Raw genomic sequence first — 12,605 nt, forward strand, 5'->3', positions numbered from 1 at the left:
AGATGATGGAGCAGAAAAGGTCCAGACGAGTCTGGGAGTTCTCAAAAGTGGAAAGCTCATATGAGGTTGGGAGGTGGATACCATGGTTCGACGAGTCGACGGGTGTTCTGTACCAACTTTTCTCATTTCCCCAGCGTAGTCCCGAGCAGAATCGGAGGACCAATTTCCCAGCAGATCCAAGGTCTGTGGTTTCCTCTAGCCGAGTCAGGATGGTTATCCCCGGCGGGTTTAAAACGGTGTTTCCTCAGCAGCCAGGCCTGAAGGTTGCTATTCCCCGAGTGGAGCGGGTTTCAATGAAATATATCTCCAGCAGTGTTCATCCTACCAGTGGATTGGATGAGTTTCCGTAGCAGACTGATATCTGCATCCCCAGCTGAATTGATTCTACCTGTGGATTGCATGGGTTGTCCCCAGCGGAGTAGGATTCGTTTCCCCTAGAAGGGTCAGGATGGTTATCCCCAGCAGGTGTCAGATCGATGCTTCCCCAGTCGCCAGGACTGGAGGTTGCTGTTTCCCAGCAGATCTATCTACAAACATCTCCCTAGTGAAGTTGCTAGGTATCTGTGAGGGTTTCCCGAAGCAGAGTTGGGATTGATATCCCCAGCAAGTCAAAAAGACTGTTGTATCCCCACAGAGGGTTGGTGGTTCTTATCCCCAGCAGTTTCCCGAGCGGATTGGGTGCAAAGGAGTTTCTTCCCCAGCAAGGGTTACCTTTTCCCAGCATCAGTGCTTATCCCCAGCAGGGTGGAGATTGGAGTATTGGCGGAGTTCCTCAGCAGAATGGCTCGTGCTCCTCAGAAGAGTCCCTTGAGGAGGGACACTTTTTATACATTCATCATGAAAAATAGCATAGCATGTTGCATAGAAAAATAATAAAGCGCGTAGCATTTCCATGATTATGGAGCATTACGCAGAAAAAGCCAATCATGCATCATGGCAAGCATACGCTAGTCTCAAGCTGTGGTATTTGTTTGAGAAGTGGTTTTGCCCAAAGGTGAGGGGTTACTCTGAAGAGTTTTGGTATCGTGATTTTGAATCGAAGTTTCTGTCGAGCAGAGATGGGAATGTTAATCAAAGGAGGTTTCGGGGTCCGAAAAGAAAAGACAAGAGTGAATAACCCCCAGCTAAAATGCAAAGTGTTCGTTGGCTAGGGTTGAAGGAAGGAATAGTCGGTTTGTGGGTTGTTATTCCCAGCATGGGCCTGTGGCATGTGTGCCGGTTCACTTATCATTGTTTTGTTATCTTCGCCGATACTGATAGGTATGAAGAGTTTTCCGGTGTTCAGACCGAGGCGGTATCCAGACCGAAGTGGCGTTCAGGCCGATTTTCCGATTTTCAGATCGAAGAAGTTTCCGACGATCAGGTCGAAGTACTTATGGCAATCAGACCAGTATTCCGGTGTTCAGACCGAGGTGGTATTCAGACCGAAGTGGCGTTCAGGCCGATTTTCCGATTTTCAGGTCGAAGAAGTTTCCGACGATCAGGTCGAAGTACTTATTCCGGTGTTCAGACCGAGGCGGTATCCAGACCGAAGTGGCGTTCAGGCCGATTTTCCGATTTTCAGATCGAAGAAGCTTCCGACATTTAGATTGATGTAGCTTATGGCATTCAGGCCAGTTTTCCGGTGTTCAGACCGAGGCGGTATCCAGACCGAAGTGGCGTTCAGGCCGATTTTCCGATTTTCAGATCGAAGAAGCTTCCGACATTTAGATCGATGTAGCTTGTGGCAGTCAGGCCAACTTTCCGGTATCCAGACCGAAGTGGTATTCAGACCAGTTTTCCGGTATCCAGACCGAAGTGGTATTCAGACCAGTTTTCCGGTGTTCAGACCGAGGCGGTATCCAGACCGAGGTGGGGTTCAGACCATGAAAATGAAAAAGAAGAAAAAATTTCGGGGCTCAAGAAAATCAAAAAGAAATATAATCCCCAGCGGATGTGGTGTTCAGGCCATGGTTATCCCTGTGTTACCATTTATTTTGGTATCTAGGTTGACGTTGTTGTTTCGGTATTCAGGCCGACTTTCTCCGTACCAGACGGATTCTTGTTTCGAGATTGTGTTCTTCGCCGATTCTGACAGGCGTTGTTAATTATTTTCCCATCAGAGTGCAAATTGTTCGTCTGTTCTTGGTATTCAATCACTCTTCACCCTGATCATCTGAAAGCCGAGGCTATTCATATCGACAGGTTCACAGTGGATTGAATAGGGGCAGCTGTAACACCGCAAAATTTGCCCTCCTCTTTTGGGACTGGCTTAACATATTTGCATATCATTTTAGGTCATTAGGCATTGCATGTTGCATATCATGTGGTTACATTGTGCAAGTCATTCTCCCAAGTCTTGATCAGAAGATAGGAGGTTATGTGCAAGCTAGGGTTTCATTGGACTGGTCATTAACCATCTGAGGATGTGGAGGTCCAAATTAGGGTTTTGTGATTCTCAAAGGAGATTGGTCTTCATCTTGATTGAAATGATTCATCATCATCATCATGGTTTGTCATCATCAAGTGTTGGAGCATAGTCCTTGAGATTAGGGTTTTGACCACTGGTCAACCCTAATCAGTTGCATTGGGCCAATCAGGGCATGGCAAGGAGATGGGGTCTACAATGGATATGGGGATCATCATGTGATTGTATTGAGCTTGTGGAGGCTAGGGTTTCATCATTGAGCCATTTCATCAGAGGATTGGGGCTCAGATTGATCAATGCATTGCCATATTCATCTATCAATTAAAAAGTCAACTGTGGTCAACTGTGCTTGATTTTATGGATTTGGAGGTGGGAGAGAGTTGGATACACTTCATTCATGTTGAAACAAGTTTCATTTGACATGTCAAAGCTCAAGAATGAAGAAAATATAGTCAGGACAAAAATTGCCAAAAATAGAAAGTGACTTGTAATGGAAGTTTCCAAAAATGGAAAGTTTTTCACCATAAAATTACGTGTCCAAAAAAGCTTCAAATGAAAATTTGTTCAACATGAAAGTTGTAGATCTTGCTCTCACCTTTCTAAAAAGTCCAAGAACTTGAAATTCCCATGTATGGTTGACAAGTTATGGTCCATTCATTTTCCAAAAAGACCTATAATCAAGGGGGCATAACTTTCACATGGAGTGTCCAAAATGAGTGATCTTTTTATGAGCAAACTCCATTTCACATGTACTTTCATGGTGCATAATCAAAATTCATCAAAAATGGTCAATGCAAAAGGTCAATTTTCAAGTGCAACAATTAAAATCCAAGGGCAAAATGGTCCAAGTTGAGAAATAATTGGAATTTTGGAATGGGAGTTTTTGCAACACATCACAAATGCCAAATAGAAGTGGTTTGAACTGTCATGAGTTTTCAAGGATCAATATTTGGCTAGGCTATTTTTGAATTCTCACTTAAAATGCATTTTGGCATGGCATAGTGAAAATGTGAAATACAAGGCCAATTGACATGAGACCAAAGCCAACACATTCCAAATGACATTTAGAAGATGCTTGAGCTGTCATGAGCTGTCATATGGCAATATTTGGCAAGGGCATTTTGGAGCTTTCACTCAAATTGCACATTAAGCTAATTTCATTTCATTTGGTTAATTGGTGATTAGCAAAGTGATTAAAGTGGAGTATAAATCATTAATCATAACAGAATGTTAATCACAATTGCAATTCTCAAGAAATCTAACAAACTTTCCCTCCAATTTTCCAAAATCTCAAGAATCTTCATTCCACATTTTTGATCCAAACTTCATCAATTCTTCACCAAAGTGCGAAATTCTTGTTGCTTCATCTTCCTTGGATCAAGATCTCCATCTGTTTGGACCTCTCCATGCCAACAACATCAAAATCGCAACTGTTCATAAGGTGCACAACAATGGCAACTTGATGATTCTTCCAACTGAGGCATCGTTGAGCTAAAGTACGCATTGCATTCATCTTCCTCAACCTTCTTCTTCATCTGTTTTGAAGAATTACATCAAGACACGCGCAAATCATCACTGTCTTCACCTACAAGGTTAATTTTCGAATCTCTTCATTTCTTAAACTATGCTAGGGCTTTTGTAGAGCTTGCAACGTAGATGAACATGATGTGATTAGTTTTCGATTTGGTTAACTGTTGAATGAGATATATTGATTGGAAGTTTGATGTGTGTTTACATTTTCGCTCGATCCGTGAGATATAGTGAGAGTTAGGCGAAATCGTTAGCATATTTGTGACCTAGGTTGAGAGACGGTTCAAACGGTACCTCATTTGTCCATTTTCATTGAGGTTGGATCATGATGAAATCTGGAGTTTGAATGAAGAACACGTGAGGAAGAATGAAGAAATCTGGAAGTGTTTGATGTTTGATCCGTTTCACTGGCTTGGCAATTCGAAAACATGTTTCCCGCCTGTACCATCCAACCACAGCATGACACCGAATAAGTAAAACGACCGCGTTTTGCATCCTGGAGGCGATAATTACAAAACTGCCACTGCTTCATTTATTTAATTATTATTTCATTTCATGTTTCTTTTCTTATTTCATTTTTGGTACAAGAACTTCAATAAATACTAGAGGCTTCATTTTTCATCCAATTTTTGTGAAATTTTCGTGCCATGTTCATGGTGATGTGTAGAATTTGATTATGATTTTTGTGGATTTTTTGCATGTGTAGAAAAATAATGAGCCTAGGGTTTGTTTCAATGTATGCATTTTGTACATGCCATGCCAAAACCTTCATGAAATAGTGATGCTTGCAAATAAATGGATGAAAATTTTTGTGCTTATTTTGGACATATTGATGGTGATTTTCATATAGAGTTTGTGATTTTTGGATACTTGGTGATGGAGATATGATTTTTTGAATAGAGGTGTGACAATTTGTGTCACACCAAGCTAGGTCAACTTCATGATTTTATTTGCCTGGCCTAGGAATGTTGAATTGCTCCAATATTTTGCATGAATGATCATTGATATGTCAACATTACATGTGATTTTTTCTGGAATTTTTGATGGAGTTTTCTAATTGATTAATAATTTTCTTCTCTGTGTGCTCATTTGGTAACCTTGTGTGACACATGTTGGCATTTTGTTTGTGGAATTGTCATATGGTATTGGATGAAGATGAAATTTGATATGAGAATTCTAGACACATTATAGGACATCATGGTTTTGATCCCATTCATTTCTTAATTGTTGTCACTATTTTATGATTTTTGGAATTGGATGCTTGTGTTGATGCCTTGAATTGGCTTGTATAAATGTGTCTGGACTTCTTGATTTTCATTGACCTACTTTCTTTTGTCCAATTGAGCTGAAAATTGACATGCTATACATTGAATGGGTCCTGTTTAGGTGTGAATTTTTGTGGAATTAATTGAATTGTTTTGATATGGATTTGATTGAGATAGTTCTGTTTGGTCATTTGGAGTTGCAAATTACATGATTGATGTTAAATTGTGCATGAAATGATAATGGTGAATGGTATGAGCATGGGACCAATTGCATTTGCTTTTAATTTGTTTGAATGTGATTTTGGTTGGTTTGCACTTGCTGTTTTGATTTTTTATCCCCTTTGGACCCTAGGCTTGGCCTAGTGGTCTAGTTTCTCACATTTAGTTTGGATTTTCAGGTTGAAATGCAAAAGGCTTAAAGAAAAAAGTGAAAGTTGATTAAATTGAGTTTTGTTTGATGTTGTGAACTAACATTGGCTTTGTGTTGTAGGTTTGATGCTTGAGCTTGAGCTCATGGCTTGCACTTATGTGCATTAACTTGTGTTGTTTGTACAGATTGACTTTTGCTGTTTACTGTTGGTTTGTCTGAGTACTGATGATACTTGATTGATTTCAGGTACATTTAGTCGCTTACAGTTCTTTAAGAACTTGCTTGCTGCTGCTTGGTTGTATAAACCAGTTGAGGTAGACTCTCTTGTCTCCATGTAGTCTGGAAGACCTGGCCTGTTACTTGGCCAGGCAACTGTCTGAAGTCCCCCTTTCGGGGCGATGTTTGTGATTGTTTAACTTTGTCCCCAAGCAGGTAAAGACCTTGATTAAGGCAATTGGTGGATCATAGAGATATGCAATCTATCTCCCACTATTCTGTTGAGTCGTCCCTCTGCTCACACCACTGTGTTGATGCATTGGGACACAAACCCAAGATCTTGCGCTGTTGCACAATCGAGTCAGAGTCTTTGAGCGTAGAAGGGTCCCTCCATTCTGGACCCACGCTCCTTTGTCTGAAGCTCTCCCTGGACAGGGATAAGAGCTGTGAAGTCTAATCTTCACTCACCTTTCATCTGCTTCACCTTAGCCTCTCAATGGCAAGGTTAAGAGCGAATACTACCCTTGTACAGATGACTTGCTTCGGCAGTCCACCCTTGTTTGAGCCTCACTTGACTGGATATAGTGTGTGCTTTGTGAATACTTGCTTGCAATGTTTGCTTTGTTTTGTTGATGCTTGCATGCTTGCTTTCTTCCTGGATAGGATTAGCTTGCTGTTGTGCAAGTAGATAGAAACCACAACGTAGGGCAATGATGCATGATAACACTAGGCTCGAGTCCAGCTCCCTGGTAGTGTGTCTTCCCTTGGTTTCTGGCTAGATTTTCTTTCCCTTTCAGGGGAACTACATCGCCCTGATCCTCGTTCCAGACGAGGTATGTAGGCAGGAGGTCGTGCGAGACCTCTCCGGGCACTGTTTTTCCTTTTTGTGTGTGTTGTTTGACGATGGTTAGGCTCGAGTCCCTGACTCCTTAGCCATTTGTTGTTTGTTTGTTCTTGTTGTGTGCTTGGAAGCCGGTATAAGTCCATCAAGTGGCATCTGGGTTCCAGTGTGTGTCTGTTTTGGTTCGGATGCTGATGTAAGCCCAGTGATTGGCATTCAGGCTCCATGTTTGCCTGTGTTCGTGTTTTGCTTGTTTGGCGTGCGTGAGCCGAACTATGGCAGCTCTGATTCTCGTTCCAGACGAGATACGTAGGCATAGGATGCGACGTCCTATCGAGCTCTCTTCTTCTTAACCCCACCTGTGTTGTCTTAACGTGTGTGTATGATGCTTGTCTGTTTATTTTAGCAACCTATTCTTTCTTTTAGAACGTGGATCCCGTCGAGTACGACGGACGTGAGGGGTGCTAATACCTTCCCCTTGCGTAACCGACTCCCTTACCCTTTCTCTTTGGTCGCGAGACCATGCTTTTTCCAGGTTTCTCTGAGCGTTTCCTTTCCCTATCTTGGGATAAATAACGCGCAGTGGCATCTCTGTGTTGTTTTCTTTTTAGCCCGCCGGTTGTTTTTCGCGGATGCGACAATATGCTAAGTCTGTTTTTCCTGAAAACAGACTGTACAATAGTTGCTGAACTGTACAGGACCAAACTGTCCATTCTACAGTAGCAGCTTACAATAATAAATGTCAAAGCATCCAATTTAACATTTACACATTTAGCCTTAAGTCAGTTCTGTTTTATTCTTGAAGAACAGACTAAGATACATACTGAAGTGTAGCAGAACTTCACTCTGTTTATTGTTCAGTATATCCTGTCAATGATAAATGTCATAACATCCAGTTTGACATTCAGACAGTAGGCTTTATGCCAGGTCTGGTATTTCCTTGATGACCAGACTGGAATTAAACACTGAGTTCTAACAGAGCACCAACTGTTCTGTTCCTCAGTATTTGCTGACATGGAAGAATGTCACCACATCCAATTTGACATTCAACAAATCTTGTATTAGCTAATCCTGCAGTAAGCTACTCAAGTGTGTCATGACATCAGTCAAGACATCAGAGTACAGTTAGATATTCTAACCTACAATGCAGTTACACCACCATGTCATGACATCAGTCAAGACATTAGAATCCAGCTAGTGTTTTACCATACAATGCAGCCAATTTAACACCTACAAGAAGTGATTGATTGCCATGTGCCATGGTCAGTTATATCAGCAGAGAATGAAGAAAGCATTCGATAAGAAGGTCAAACCTCGTGTGTTCCAAGAAGGTGACCTCGTGCTCAAGAAAGTCTTGTCTTTCGCGCCCGATTCCAGGGGCAAGTGGACTCCAAACTATGAAGGTCCATATGTTGTCAAGAGAGCCTTTTCAGGCGGAGCTTTGATGCTTACAACTATGGACGGGGAGGATTTCACTCGTCCTATGAATTCAGATGCAGTCAAGAAATACTTTGCCTAAAAAAAAGTATATGCAAATAAAAAAAAACAGAATAGCTCGCTAAGTTGAAAACCCGAAAGGGCGGCTTAGGCAAAAATGAGCGTCTCGGCGAAAAACCCGAAAGGACGATCCAGGCAAAAATTAGAGACATAAAAAAAAAGAATTTGCATCCCGCTAGATTGAGCACCTCACCCTGGGGCAATCTAGGCAAAAAATAGGGATTTGGCAAATAACTGCATCCTGATGAGACTTTCTGTTCCGCAGCTGTCTTTTCGTCAGAGATTCTCGATTCGTCGTTGACTGAAGCTTTGAATACATCGAGATTCAATTTGGTGGAGAAAGGATCATTATGTTCAATGTAGCCCTCTTCCAATATATATCACTGATTTCGAACTTGTACAGATCTATGGAGTCTTGCCATTCGCAGGCTACCATTCCATCAAATCAATTTGAGCTTTTATCCAATCATTTGCACTCTTATTTGTTTCAATTCAACAAATGTTTTGCATGTTTTAATTGATAAAATGTCATTGTTTTAAACAAAACAAATTTTTCAAAAAAAATTAGTTTCGAACAAAGTGAACAATCACAATGATGAAAGGATACTTAAGAATCTCTCAGTGCTCTCCCAAGGGTGGCATGATTTCCAACCAGGTAAGACATTCGTTCATTACTCCTGGCATGGCTGTATCTCTTTTTCTCCAGACTGTTATTGGGGTTTCTCCCCAAGCAGAGTTGTTGTTGGGATTTTTCCTCCCCAAACAGAGTCTCTGTGGAGATTCTATACCCCCAAAGCAGAGTGCTTGTTGAAGACTTTGTTTTCTTCTCCAGCAGTATTTCTCTCCCCAACACGGTCGATTTCCTTGTGGAAGATTCAGTAGTTGGTGGGTTGACATCCCGTTACTTTATCCTCTTCCCCGGCAAAGTCGCTAGCGGAGTTGTTGATATTTCCCCATCAGGAGTGCTTGTTGAGGTTTTCACCTCCTTCCCCTTCAGCAGAGCAGTGATTTCTTTCCTCCTCAGCAGATGTGGTATTCTGTGAAGGTTCGGTATTTGGCGGTCGATCCCCAACTCTCCTTCTCTTTCTCAGGCAAATCTCCAGTATATTGGTTGCATGTTGGATTGCATCTGTGTTGATTTCTTCCCCTGCAGAGATTCGGGTGATTTCTTGATGTTTTGATTCCCAGTAGAGTGGCTTGTATGGCAGAATCTACTTGTGTGATCTTTTCTCCCTCAGTGGGTTGTTCCCCAATGGAATCACTAACAGTACCTCCAGTAGAATTACTTGTGCAGCCAGATTCTACTCGTGTTTTCTGTCCTCTTCAGCAGTTCTTGCCTGTGCAGTGGACTCTTTGTTTCCCAGCTGAGACTGGTGATATCTCTTGCAGAAATCTCGTGATTTCTCTACATCCCCAACAGAGTTGCTTCCGTGGCAATTTCTGCCTTCTGTGAACTTTGGTTCCCTAGTTGGGTTGATTGTTGATCCATTGCTCAGAGATTTGGTGTTTCCTTTGATATCTCTGATCTCTTGCTCCCTCGCAGATCTTTGCTTTTTAGCATTCTGATCTCCAGCAGATCGGCCTTCTAGTTGGATTTCTTGGATTTTCTTCTGGTGGTGTAGTACCGGGCGTTTGTTCCCTGGACCTGTTTGTGTTAGAAATGTCTGTTTTGTCAGCATTCATCAAACATAAATCACGCATATTCATGCATAATCATAAACATACAGATATTCATGTTGCATTTTTGCCATTTGTCTTTTGTTTGTTGTCTCCTGCTAATGGTGAACAGATCTCCCCAGTAGATCTCTCCAAGCAGATGTCGGGTGTCTGATCTCTCAATTTAGAGTCAACCCTTAAGCAGAAAGTGTCAATCCTTTCCTGCCATTTCCCCACTGAGATACATCCTCGTGGATGACGGTTATTTTCGTTTCCTCCCAACACATATTGGGATGGGTTTTCCTATTTGAGTTCTATCCTCATTAGGATAAGTCTTGATTCAATTCGCCTTTTTGGTTCGATCCTAAATTGGCCTTTTTTCAACTGTCTCTTGTGCTTCCCTGTGGTATAAATGAATAGCTGCTTACTAACCGTCGCTCATTCATCTTATCCTCAGTGGAATTTTTGGCCCTCTGCCTACAAACCAGCAGTCGTAAGTCCTATCTGTGCGGTTTTCTACCTACTAACCGGTAGTTATAACCCTACTTTCTCCCCTAGCAGAGTTAACTTTGTTGTTCATCCCAACCGATGACAGTTACTCTTCTGTGGTTTTCTACCCAGTTTTTGGTAGATACAATCCCCTCTTTGTGGTTATCTTCATCTAATATTCGATGTTGATTTTCCCTTTGTTTGGATAGTTGCTTGAGTAAGCACTTATATCCCCAGCAGTTTTTGTGGGTAATTGCTCTGAGTAAGCAATTTTATCCCCCAGCGGGTCCTTTCACCGTTTGCCAGTGATTATGTTCCCAGGATCATTGATCTTCATCAATGTATTCCCAACGAGTCTTCTTTCGTCTACCCTGTTGTTGTTGGTAACGATTGTTTCTCTTTTCGGATGATTTATCCTTTAACAACCTACAACCCGGTTATGGATAATCTTCCATGCGAGGTTATTATCTACGTTTTGACGGCTATAGATAATATATCTCATGCACTCTTTGGTCGAAGCCTTTCGTGTTTCCCCAGTTGAGTAAGATTCGTCGTCCCTTTGCGGAACCGAATATTCACCCCTTTCTCCTGGATAATTGCCGGACGCTTGCAATTTATCCTCAGTGAGTCATCTTTCGTCTACCCTGTTGCTGTTGGTAATGATTGTTTCTCTTTTCAGATGATTTATCCTTTAACAACCTACAACCCGGTTATGGATAGTCTTCCATGCGAGGTTATTATCTACGTTTTGACGGCTATAGATAATATATCTCATGCACTCTTGGGTCAATCTTTTGATTGGTTTCTCCATCAGAGTAAGATTCGTATTCCTTGTGGAATCGAATGTCCATCCTATAAACAAGTCTGCTTTCCTAGCTTTCTTCAGGATGATGAGTGTTTTGGAACACAAACCAATTCACGATTTCGGTAGATTTATCCTTTAACAACCTACAACCCGGTTATGGATAATCTTCCATGCGAGTATATTATCTACGTTTTGACGGCTATAGATAATATATCTCATGCACTCTTTGGTTGAATCCTTTGTTTGTTTCCCCAACTGAGTAAGATTTGCATTCTTTACAGAATCAAATGTCCATCCTATAAACAAGACTGCTTTTCTAGCTTTCTTCAGGATGATGAGTGTTTTGGAACACACACCAATTCACGCCTTGGTCGGTCACCTGTTACATACCTACAACCCGGTATCTTTGGTGTTCCTTCCTGTCTGCTCCCTATTGTGACTTAGGTCCCCTGTGGAGTCAGATTTCCCTGAATCAAAGTTTTACCTTTTTCAGGTTTTCCTCAGATGATTTGGTCGATTGATATCTCTCACCCGTAAACAGGTCTTAGATATTCATTCTTCCTGAGCATGTTACTCACTAACCGGTAATATCTCATCCTTTGGCTTCCCCTGGAAAGTCCTTGTTAGATTTCCCCAGCGGGGTTGTGGTTTTTCGTCTTGTTGTGTTGGCGCTTTCCCCAATACACGCATTCTTTTTTGAGTCAGCTTGAGTCTTTCCAATGGATGTGTCGTCCTTTGGAACTCTTTCCTCCCCAGCTTGAGTCTTTTTTTTTTCTTTTTTTTTTTTTTCTTTTTCCCCAGTGTAGTCTCTAGTTTCGAGTCGTGCCCTGCTCACGCAATATCAAATCAGTTTTTCCTAATTCAGAGTCGTGTCCTGCTCACGCATTTCTTTTCTTATCCCCATGAGAGTCCTGTTAGAGTCTCTGTTCCTGGCGAGTGTATTACTCCGATGGATCGTCTTTTCTTCTTTGTGGATTCATATCCTCCACAGAGATATAGTTTGCTTGCATGCATACATCTGTATCATGAGGTCTCTCAGGGACCAAAAATTTGTCTCATTATGGTTATTTAAGCCCATTCTACCGCGTCGAGATGAAGACTTCAACCTTCACTTCTCCGGCTAGAATGACCTTAAATAGGGGCATCTGTAAGACCCCAATTTTTGTCCCTAAGATCCCTCATGGTATTATATCATATCATATCATTGCATTGCCTCAAGGATCATTGTGCACCTTGCTTGCTTCCTTTGTGGGTGGGTTGCCCTTTTGAGTGGTTCTTGATCACCAAGCATTGTTTGCATTGTATATCATTTGCTTTTCTTTTTAATCACTAACCAAAAGTACAAAAATATGTCATCTAACCTTTGTCTTGCAGCTGAAGCAATCACAGGTCAGGGCAATTGAAGGCAGTCATTGAGCAATAGATGGTGGTCATTCTTGAGATTTGGACCCCACAATCATTCACGAGAGTTCATATGAGTTGTGATATCATTTTTTGAAGCAAAATCCCAAGTGCTCTAGAGGCTTGAA

The sequence above is a fragment of the Lathyrus oleraceus genome, chromosome 4 (assembly GCF_024323335.1).
Source record: "Lathyrus oleraceus cultivar Zhongwan6 chromosome 4, CAAS_Psat_ZW6_1.0, whole genome shotgun sequence".
NCBI lineage: Eukaryota > Viridiplantae > Streptophyta > Magnoliopsida > Fabales > Fabaceae > Lathyrus > Lathyrus oleraceus.